This window comes from Berghia stephanieae, chromosome 6, assembly GCF_034508935.2.
Source record: "Berghia stephanieae isolate SIO BIC M18660-M18661 chromosome 6, UCSD_Bste_1.3, whole genome shotgun sequence".
NCBI classification, from domain to species: domain Eukaryota; kingdom Metazoa; phylum Mollusca; class Gastropoda; order Nudibranchia; family Aeolidiidae; genus Berghia; species Berghia stephanieae.
In genome coordinates, this window is record NC_088365.1 from 53,644,389 (window position 1) to 53,655,421 (window position 11,033).

Consider the following 11,033-nt stretch of genomic DNA (forward strand, 5'->3'; position numbering starts at 1 on the left):
TTGTTTTTTTTTTTTTTGCATTTCTTTATTTCCTATTGGTTCTTTAAAAACCTTTGTTATCCCCCTTTGTGCACAGTCATTCAATCCATTCACGTCACAGCACGTATCAACAAACACACCCCAATCAGTACATTCGAAACAACCCTGTAATTCAAGTAGGCCTCGCTATTAAGCACGTCAATGGTCTTTGTCTCTCTCAGGTTTAAACTGTTTGTATACAAGGCCTATAAAATCCCAGCAACAATAGGGAATGAGATTAGCGGAAGAGTAGCGTCCCTTGATTGGACGCCACCCATAGTCTGTGACGTCACCGGCGGAAAAGTTATTAGAGAGAGAACGTCATGTTGGTTGTGCGCATGCGTCTTTTCCTCGCGGAGGACACACTCACACTCACACATATCTTGTTCGAAGTTCACATAGAATCACGATAAGCAGAATGAAAAACATTGGTTTTTAGATGCCGTTTGAAGACTGGTGCTCTAAGCCAATGGCCCCATTGCAAAATGTGCTCAAATAGACCCAAATAGTGAAAAGTGTGCATAGCTTTTGAAATATCTAACATCACGTTTGGTCAGTTACATTTTTTTCAGACAGAGACAACGCTGTTAACGGCCAGGTACTCATTTTACACCAGAGTATGGCGAGGGAATGTGAGTAAAGAGCCTTTTCCAATGAATTGATTTATTTTTTTTGACAGCTCGAAATACACGCTTTTGCAGAGAGCACTAATCTGCTTGCTCATAGACAAGTTTTCATCAAAAACAATTCCCAAGATTTCTCACTTTTTTAGATGAAGTTACTTTGCAATCATTGAAATCAAGTTGGAAGTTTCTAACGTTTTTGATATTGTTTGGTTTGACTATTATTCATTAAGTTGCAATTTGTTCTCTGTCATCCAGTCTTTTATGTCTAAAATACAGCTTTCAGTGTCAGAGACAAGATTGGGTATTTTTTCATTTAAAACAGTCTTGTAAATTTATGAGTCGTCAGCGTAAAAATGATAGCTAAATTTATGATCTTTTATGATATTAGCTAGACGTGCCTTGTAAAGACCAAATAAAATGGGCCCTAAGACAGAGCCTTGGGGAACTCCAATTGGAGAGTAATACCTTCTTATTTAACATTCTGAATTTTACACCTTGGCGTCAGTCTTCCAAGTAAGAATAGAACCAATTCAAGGCACAGCCAGAAATTCCAAAATTATTTTTAAGCGATCTAAAAGGACAACATTGTCAATCGTATCAAAGGCCGCGCTAAGATCTAACAGGTTCAAAATACACATTTTTCCATTATCAATGCTTGAAACGGTATCATTAAAAACTCATTAGCAGAGCAGTTTCAGTTGAGATTGAGTGATTTGATTTATAAGCTGATTGAAAATCTTTCAATCGACCTGACCATGCAACTGAACAGGAGGAAGGATCTGTTTCAGAACTACTTTCTCGAGTAAATAATAAATAATAATAAATGAGCTTTTATATAGCGCAATATCCACTAAATATGCTCAAAGCGCTTTACAAGGGGTCCCTGGTCAACAGCAACGTTTAACATGTAGGACGGGACATGACGCCTGTTAGGCGATATTACAATTTTTCGGTCAAAGACAACGCTGTTAACGGCCAGGTACTCATTTTACACCTGAGTACGGTGAGAGAATGTGAGTAAAGAGCCTTTTCCAAGGGCTCAACTATGCGCCGAGAGCGAGGCTCGAACCCAGGACCTTCCGATCCGAAAGCGAGTGTCATACCACTAGACCACATGGAAGGTTAGAAACTGGGCGGTTTTTTTAAGATAGTTTTGACAAAAGGTCGTGTTTCTTTATAAGGGATTTAGTATTGCTGTTTTATAACAGAGAGGGAATTCTCCTGAAGAGAAAGAGTTATCATTGATATTTTCTGTAATGTTTTGTGCGAGTTCATCGAGTCATGCCTTAGTGATAATATGTGTAGGGAGGGATACCAATTCACAACTCATATTAGGGGATTCGGATATAATTTTGCGAGTGGAGAAAATTCATATTTCCCATAATATTATAATTATAAATTTACATTCCAAGGTCCGATTCATCAATACCGTTTACAGACGGTGGGTCACAATGAAATTGATGCTATGCATTAAGGTAAAATACTCATAACAACCGCCAGTTAAATTAAACATAACACTACACAAAACTATGTCAACGTTTATAGATTGTCATCACTTAACGAGAACAAATCACTGAAAGGCTGTCTTTAAAATAAAAACGAAAAGCTGAGTGACGTCAACTTCGTTTCTTTATTGATGCTGATCGTTTAGATAAAACGCTCACAACAGCCGCCAGTCGGTTCTAAGGTAACCTTGAACATATATAGTCTGATCAATAGAATTTAGTGAGAACTATTCACTAACGGACTGTCTAAAAATGATATGCTATATTAGAAGAGTCGTGACGTCACATCTTCTCCTCTTTTAGCTCCTAATTCCTTGGAAGTGTGTATGTAACCAGTCCTTCGGTGTACTAATAATGAATAGGTTACATAAAAGTGTCATAACTATTTCAGTAGCAGGATGTATCGGCAGATTCTTAGGATTACGGGACGTAGAGGAGCGAGGATGGATGATCTTTATTGACGACCAGCACATATTATTTAGACTAGAAAATAAGATTCCATCACTCTGACACCAGAAGATCAATCACACAAGGTATGTATTCAGTCCCAAAGGAAGAGTGGATTTACACTTCCAATGAAATAGGAACCAGTTTTTTGACATCATATTTTTCTTTCCCATTGCAAAAGTCATTGTCCATCTTGATGACCCAGCTGGGCAGGTCACGATATGGTGGATTGTGCCTCGATGTCCAGCCCAGACATCTTTGACAGGACTCCAGGGGATTTTCTACAACCGTAGAAATGATCGCGTACACAGCAAGTCCCACGAGAATTAGAATCACAGCAGAAAACGAAATCCAGGCAGACGTCGTATCCATTTTTTGAACAAACAAATAAATACGTTTGACCTATTGATGCTATGCGGGTAGGCAAATTTCTCACAACATCCTCCAGCTGGATATAACGTACTTGAGCTTTTATACAGAGCAATATCCACTAAACGTGCTCAAAGCGCTTTACAAACACACACACACACACACACACACACACACACACAAGTCCCCACTGTCAGGGAATGCCAGAGACAGCAGATCACATAGTCCGACACTGCGGTGAAAGATTTAAAGACTGGCTGAAGACGTCCAGAGTGGAGATGTAGGCATACGCCTACTGCCTTCTGCTTGTAAGTACCAGGCCTGCCTACTTGAAATATGAAAAATTCTTACTTTTCAGGGGTAGTAATAACACAGTAGGCAGTAAAAAAAAAGTATGCTTTTAACTCCTTTATAGGCTAGCTCTAGCACCAGAAATTCATTTTCAAGAGGTTTTATTGAATTAATAATCTTTTAGTTCTCATAATGTAGTCGAAAATTCGTAGTTTTACGGAATTTTTGTAGTAGTTGGCAGCAGAACTGATGAGCAGGGTTTTTTGATCGTCTACAGTGGGCGGGGAAGTCACTCTTGCTGTCTTCTATCGCCTTACGTTTTCTTTCTCCGGGTAGCTGTCTTTGCCTTAGAAGAATGGGGTTTCTTTGTTTTGTCCTGGCTCTGGCCGGAGTCCTTGGCTGTCAGGGGGAACAGTTAAATAAATAGTATTAGTTCGATAATGATATTTTTTTCCTTGTAGATCATCGTTCTAGTAAGTTGTGTTACAATACCATTTTTTTTAAATACGATATTTTGTGTGTGTGTGTGTGTGTGTGTGTGTGTGTGTGTGTGTGTGTGTGTACAATGGATGGCCCATACGCTCAGGAAGCCTGCAAGCGACATCACCAGGCAGGCTTTAAAAAATTGAGCTTTTATATAGCGCAATATCCACTAAATGTGCTCAAAACGCCTTACAAATGGTCCCTGGCCAACAGCAACATTTAACATGTAGGACCGGTCGTGGCGCCTGTTAGGCGATATTACAAAAATAAATTTCGGACAGAGACAACACTCTTAACGGCCAGGTACTCGTTTTACACCTGAGTACGGTGAGAGAATGAAAGCAAATAGCCTTTTCCAAGGACTCAACTATGCGCCGAGCAGGCTCGAACTCAGGACCTTCCGATCCGAATGCGAGTGTCATACCACTAGACCACATAGCTGCAAAAGCTTTTGGACTGGAATCCGCAAGGAAAGAGGAGGGTTGGTCGACGAAAGCAGACATGGCCACGAAGCATTGAGACCGAGTTGAAGGCGGCCGGAAAACCCTGGGCCCGGATAAAGAAGATCTCCAAAAACAAAGTCAGATGGAAGAGTGCTGTATCGACCCCGATGTTCCATAAGGAATCGACAGGCCAGCAAGACATGTATGTGTGTGTGTGTGTGTGTGTGTGTGTGTGTGTGTGTGTGTGGGTGGGTGGGTGGGTGGGTGGGTGTGGGTGGGTGTGTGTGTGTATCCCTTGCTGGGATTCTGTGCTCGTGTCTGGATGTGACTTTTATGAGATCTCAAACTAATAACAACAAAAAACTATTTATAAACTGGACAATGTATATTGCGAAATATTTACTAACTGTGCTCAAAGCGCTTTCCAAAGGCTCCCTAGCTAATAGTAACACTTAAACATGTTGGACGAGACATGACGCCTACTAGGCGATACTACAATTTTCCCCGATAGAGACAACGCTGTTAATAATAATAATAATAATAATAATAATAATAATAATAATAGATCTTTATTGTCCATAAATATGGCAAGTTGTCATTTAGTTACACTTGTTATAACGTTATATGATAACTATAACATTGAACAGATATTTCACTCCTACTTATTCTCTCTCTCTCTCTCTCTCTCTCTCTCTCTCTCTCTCTCTCTCTCTCTCCTCTCTCTCTCTCTCTCTCTCTCTCTCTTCCTCTCTTTCTTTCACGCGTGCGATATACACAACATAAACATATTCATTTCATTTTCAATTCGTTACATTTTCGGCAATTCAACACCAAATATTATCATCATTATCAATTGGTCAATTAATCTAACATTAAATAAATTAATCAGTTAATCAGTTAATCAGTCAACGTATATATCCTTGGTTTGTTGTACCATATGAAATATTCAACATTTTTATTGCTGATGGAACCAACGTTGATTTATACTTGTTAGTTCTACATTTAATCTGACAAAACCGTCTCCCAGATGGTAAAATACTAAATTCATGGTATAAAATATGTTTTTTATTGTTGGTAATTGAGAATGCTTTCCTTTCCATTGCTTTTCCATGAATTCTTTCTACTCCATCAAGAGGATGGTTTATTATTTTTGGTGCCTCTTTGTAATTCTAAATCATCATACAACGCTTTATATAATATTAAGCGAAGGATAGGTCTTCAATCAACAAATCGCGAAATAAGATGAAATTAGCGGTGCAATTTTGTGTCGGAAGTAAACATAGCCGCCGCCATTTCGATTTCCTTGAGACAAAAACATTGATACGAACGATTTTTCCGGGATTTGAAGCAGAACTCTAAACGTTAAAGTTTGAAGTACATACCATTCATTAATACGAACAATCATACAACGTTAAATACGTAAATGAGTGAAATGTTGTCATGAAACAAATAAATATCAAAAGAATTCATCACATAGGTGTAACTGTGCGTCGCTATTCAGCGCCGCCATATATGTCATAACATTGGTGTTCCCGTTCATTTTTTTTTTGTTGTAGTGGAAATGTGACCCACTATGTGGGGTCTTATGACCTTCCAGTGTGTGACCCACTAGGTGGATTCTTCTGACCCCCCCCCCCCCTCCCGCATTGTGGTCCATAGGGGGCGGTCTTCTGACCTCCCATGGTGTGACCCACTAGGTAGGGTATTTTGACCTCCCATTGTGGGTGGTCCATGGGTGGGGGTCCTCTGACCTCGTATGGTGTGACCCATTATGCGGGGTCTTTTGACCTCCCATGATGGGCAGAGTGGTACTTTCCTAACAGTTTTTAAACCCAGTGTCAACAAAAACAGAACACGTTTTTGCCTCTGCCACTCGTAACCGACTTATTTATCTATTTTCTTCCGAACCGGAACTCCTCTTTCAATCTCATGACAATGGCTATCGACTCGCTCGGTGATGTGATGGTATCTTGTTAATAATAATAATAATAATAATAATAATAATAATAATAATAATAATAATAATAATAATAATAATAATAATAATAATAATAATAATAGTAATAGTAATAATAATAATGATAATAATAATAATAATAATAATAATAATAATAATAATAATAATAATAATAATAATAATAATAATAATAATAATAATAATAATAATAATAATAATAATAATAATAATAATAATGATAATAATAATAATAAGAGGAAGAAGAAGAAGAAGGAGAAGAAGAAGAAGAAGAAGATGAAGAAGAAGAAGAAGAAGAAGAAGAAGAAGAAGAAGAAGAAGAAGAAGAAGAAGAAGAAGAAGAAGAAGAAGAAGAAGAAGAAGAAGAAGAAGAAGAAGAAGAATGTACTTTATTCATCCAAAAGGAATTTTTTTATTGACTGTTGTTTTGTATTATTATTTAGTTAATTTTTGAATCTGTCATATTCCTTTTTGTTTATTACTTTTCACAAGACAATGAGGCTGTGTGGTCTAGTGGTATGACATTCGATTTCGGACCGGAACGTCCTCGGTTCGAGCCTCGCTCGGCGCATAGTTGAGCCCTTGGAAAAGTCTCTTTACTGACTTTCTCTCGCTGGCCGTTAACAGCGTTGTCTCTGTCCTAAAAACATTGTAATATCGCCTAACAGGCGTCATGATGTCCCGTCCGACATGTTATGTGTTGCTGTTGACCAGGGACCCCCTGTAAAGCGCTTTGAGCACGTTTAGTGGATATTGCGCTATATAAAAGCTCTTTTTAAAAAGACTATTATACAATGTAGGACTAAGATGAAAATAAAACTTCTTTCTTTCTTTCTTTCTTTATCTATTTCTTTCTTTCTTTATCTATTTCTTTCTTTCTTTCTTTATCTATTTCGTTCTATTTTTCTTTCTTTATCTATTTCTTTCTTTCTTTATCTATTTTTTTTATTTATTTATTTCTTTATTTAATATTTTGATAACTTATCAGTTAATCAGATATCAGCCGTACTCATGAAAGACTCGTATTAAAAAAATTTGGCCAGAAAACTCGTCCTTCAAATTTCGACCGATTTAAATGACCCTCGTCTTAGAAAAAAAGACTCTCAAACCTGGGACTTCTCGAAGTCTTCAAGGAATCCCAGGTTTGAGAGTTTTTGCCAAGATGTGGGTCATTTAAATCGATCGATATTTGAGGGACGAGTTTTCTGGCCAAATTTCTAAATACGTGTTTTTCCAGAGTACGACATTCAAGTGGTTAACTCATTCAATCCTAGAGATTTTCGCTACTTTTCAAAATTGGAAAGAAAAATGTATTAAAAACGAGCAGTACATAGATAGATAGGTATATTCAACATGCAAAAACTATAAAACAATAGCTTTTGATACTACGCCTATAATTTGTCTCAGAAAAATGTAATAAATAGGCATAAGGTCAAAGTAACCCTGGAAAACTACGGATATAGTCAGTGTTAGGGTTGAGTGAGTTAATCTTGTAATTCCTTGAACACAAAATTTCAAAGGAATCCGTCAGTTATTCGCAGGGTTCTCTATTTGGATTTGTCTTGTTTTTGTTTTATACATCATTTTATCTATTTAAATATTTAACCTCAACTTGAACTGAGGGCTTCCGATAGCTCACTTGGTAGAGCACTCGCTACACACGGAAAGGGACCGAGATTAATATCCCTGGTGCAGTCGAGACGCATAGTTGAGTCCATGGAAAAGACTCTTGACTCACATTCTTTCGCCGTGATCAGATGTAAAATGAGTTCCTGGCCGTTAATAACGTTGTCTCTGTCGAGAAAATAATTGTAATATCGCCAAACAGGCTTCATGTCTCATTCTACATGATACGTGTTGCTGTTCGTTAGGGACCCTTTGTACAGCGCTTTGTGCAAGTTTAGTGGATATTGCGCTATATAAAATCTCAAGTATTTATTTTGTCTTCTTAGAATCTCTATCCCCGACGTGCACTTATTTGCAGGTCTGTTAACCCAATTTCTTGTGGGCTCATTGTTGTAATGAAATGAAAGTCTCAAAAAATTACCCAAAATATCGTCCATTACAACAATGTTAAACTCGGCCCATTAGTGGGTTCGAATGTCAGACCTGCTTATATGTACACGTCGCTGTTACCCAATTCGACCAGAATTGTTATATTACTTTCCCAGCTTTTACTTTTAATCATAAATCTAGAATATTTTCTATGACTATCCCATTTTCTACCATATTCCTGGCGCTGATATGACCTAAATATGTCTCAAGAGCCGTAAACGGGAGGACTTCCAAAAGCTCCTCGTGCTAAGGGAAACAACTCAAATATTTCCTCAACTAACCCTAGGAAAAAATAAAACCTATTACCTTTAGCTAACCCTAATAGAAAAAAAAAACAAACAAACACCCTCCTACCTTTACTAAGACTAATCACTAACAATAATAGGGAAAAAATCCTCCGACTACGAGCTAAACCTAATAGAAAAAAAAAATCTAAGAATGCTTTTAATACTTCACAAAACAAAATGGCGACGGAAAACCAAAACAATGGTCATGTTGGGAAAGTTCAAACTTTCACTTATCTACCAAGGTTTGTTCTAGAGTTTTTAAAATGCTACTCTATAAATTGGCAAATTGAATAAATAAACGCATGACAAAAGACTCACGGTGAAAATACAAATTGAAAGAAATGCCAGCACGAGGAGCTTTCGGAAGGCGTCTCCCGTAAAAAACTTTAAACCACAACATACAAAATTGGAGATTGATATCAACAAACCTGCAATGACCAATGCTAGCACACAAGACATTGAGCAAAACAAATCAAATTCACCATAACTGTTTCCGGTCTATGAATCATGAAATATTGAATATTCATGATCCTTTAAATTGGATCGAGTCAGGCCTATTAATATAAATTTGTGACGGTTATGAATGTTTGTGTGTCTATCTCTGTGCGTGTAATGTGTGCGTGTGTGTGTGTGTGTGTGTGTGTGTGTGTGTGTGTGTGTAAACTCTGTGTGTGCATGTTTATATGTGTGTTTGTGTGTTGATTTATATAAACGGAAAACGTAATATGACGCCGCTATTTTTATCTCCCCTTCTTCAGGTAGACACTTATCAATATTAGTGAAATTCATGTTTCTTAGAAATGGTTGTTGTATTTGTAATCGGTGTGTTTGTTTTGCTTTTTTGTTTTGTTTTGTTTGATTTGGTTTTGTTTTTGTTTGTTTGTTTATATCATATTTATTTAGTTTATTAACTCTTTAGGTCTTCTTTTCGTTTTTTTTTTTTTTTGTTGCGACTTTTGCTGCTGTTGTGATTGTTGCTATTGTTCTTTTGTTCTCCTCCTCCTCCTCCTCCTCCTCCTCCTCCTCCTCCTCCTCACTCCCCTCCTTCCTCTTCTCTATTCTTCTTCTTCTTCTTCTTCTTCTTCTTCTTCTTCTTCTCTCTCTCTTTTTCTCTTCTTCTTCTTCTCTTCTCTTCTTCTTCTCTTCCTTCTTCTCTTCTCTTCTTCTTCTTCTCTTCTTCTTCTTCTTCTTCTTCTTCTTCTTCTCTCTTCTTCTTCTTCTTCTCTTCTTCTCTTCTTCTTCTTCTTCTCTTCTTCTTCTTTCTTCTTCTTCTTCTTCTTCTTCTTCTTCTTCTTCTTCTTCTTTTCTTCTTCTTCTTCTTCTTCTTCTTCTTCTTCTTTTTTCTTCTTCTTCTTCTTCTTCTTCTTCTTCTTCTTCTTCTTCTTCTTCTTCTTCTTCTTCTTCTCTTCTTCTTCTTCTTTCTTCTTCTTTCTTCTCCTCTTCCTTCTCTCTTCTTCTCTTCCTCCTCTTCTTCTTCTTCTTCTTCTTCTTCTTCTTCTTCTTCTTCTTCTTCTTCTTCTTCTTCTTCTTCTTCTTCTTCTTATCTTCTTCTTCTTCTTCTTCTTCTCTTCTTCTTTCTTCTTCTTCTTCTTCTTCTTCTTCTTCTTCTTCTTCTTCTTTTTTCTTCTTCTTCTTCATTCTTCTTCTTCTTCTTCTTCTTCTTCTTCTTCTCTTCTTCTTCTTCTTCTTCTTCTTCTTCTTCTTCTCTTCTTCTTCTTCTATCTCTTCTTCTTCTCTTCTGTTCTTGGCTTACATTATAATGTGTCATTCCTATTTATGTTCCCCCCCCCCCCCCCCCCCCCCCCCCACACACATACACACACATATACACAATTTCGGGTAGTGAAACTTTTCCAGAATATCATTTTTAAACCATTCGTATCCTGCTTATTCAACCACAACAATTTTCATATCAGCAAAGAATTCCAAGAATCAACATCTAAAAATATATAATCGGGAATATCCGTTATGATGTATTATTTATTGACTAGCAAACCCGCTGGTATTCTGGTATGACACTCGCTTTCGGATTGGAAGGTCCTGGGTTCGAGCTTCGCTCGCTCGGCGAATAGTTGAGTCCTTGGAAAAGGCTCTTTACTCACATTCTCTCACCGTAACTACCCAGGTGTAAAATGAGTACCTGCCCGTTAACAGCGATGTCTTTGTCGGAAAATAATATTTGTAATATCGCCCAACGGGCGTCAAGTCTTGTTCTCCAAGCTTCGTGTTGATGTTAGACAAGAGCCCCTTTGTAAAGCGCATTGAGTACGTTTAATGGATATTGCGCTATATAAAATCTCAGGTTATGTTGTTTTGCACCTTGGATGTCACATATATCGATTTTATATCTGCCAAACATCCACTAAATCTGTATAGACTGCTTTAAAACACAGATGATAATACGTTTGGTATTAAACCCAAATAAAAACAAAAACAAAAAAAAACTGAGCTTTTTTATAGCGCAATATCCACTAAACGGTCTCAAGGCGTTTTACAAGGCGTCACTAATCAGCAGCAACAAGTAACATGTAGGA

The 11,033-nt window shown here is 37.4% G+C and overlaps 1 long non-coding RNA gene across 1 annotated transcript; it reads right to left on the bottom strand.

Moving 5' to 3' along the window:
* Positions 1-680: 680 nt before the first annotated feature.
* Positions 681-9,080, bottom strand: LOC144975262 (uncharacterized). Its single transcript, XR_013645885.1, has 2 exons — positions 8,818-9,080; positions 681-3,655 (listed from the first exon to the last, which is right to left on the bottom strand). It is a non-coding gene; the product is annotated as an uncharacterized LOC144975262 (long non-coding RNA).
* Positions 9,081-11,033: the final 1,953 nt, after the last annotated feature.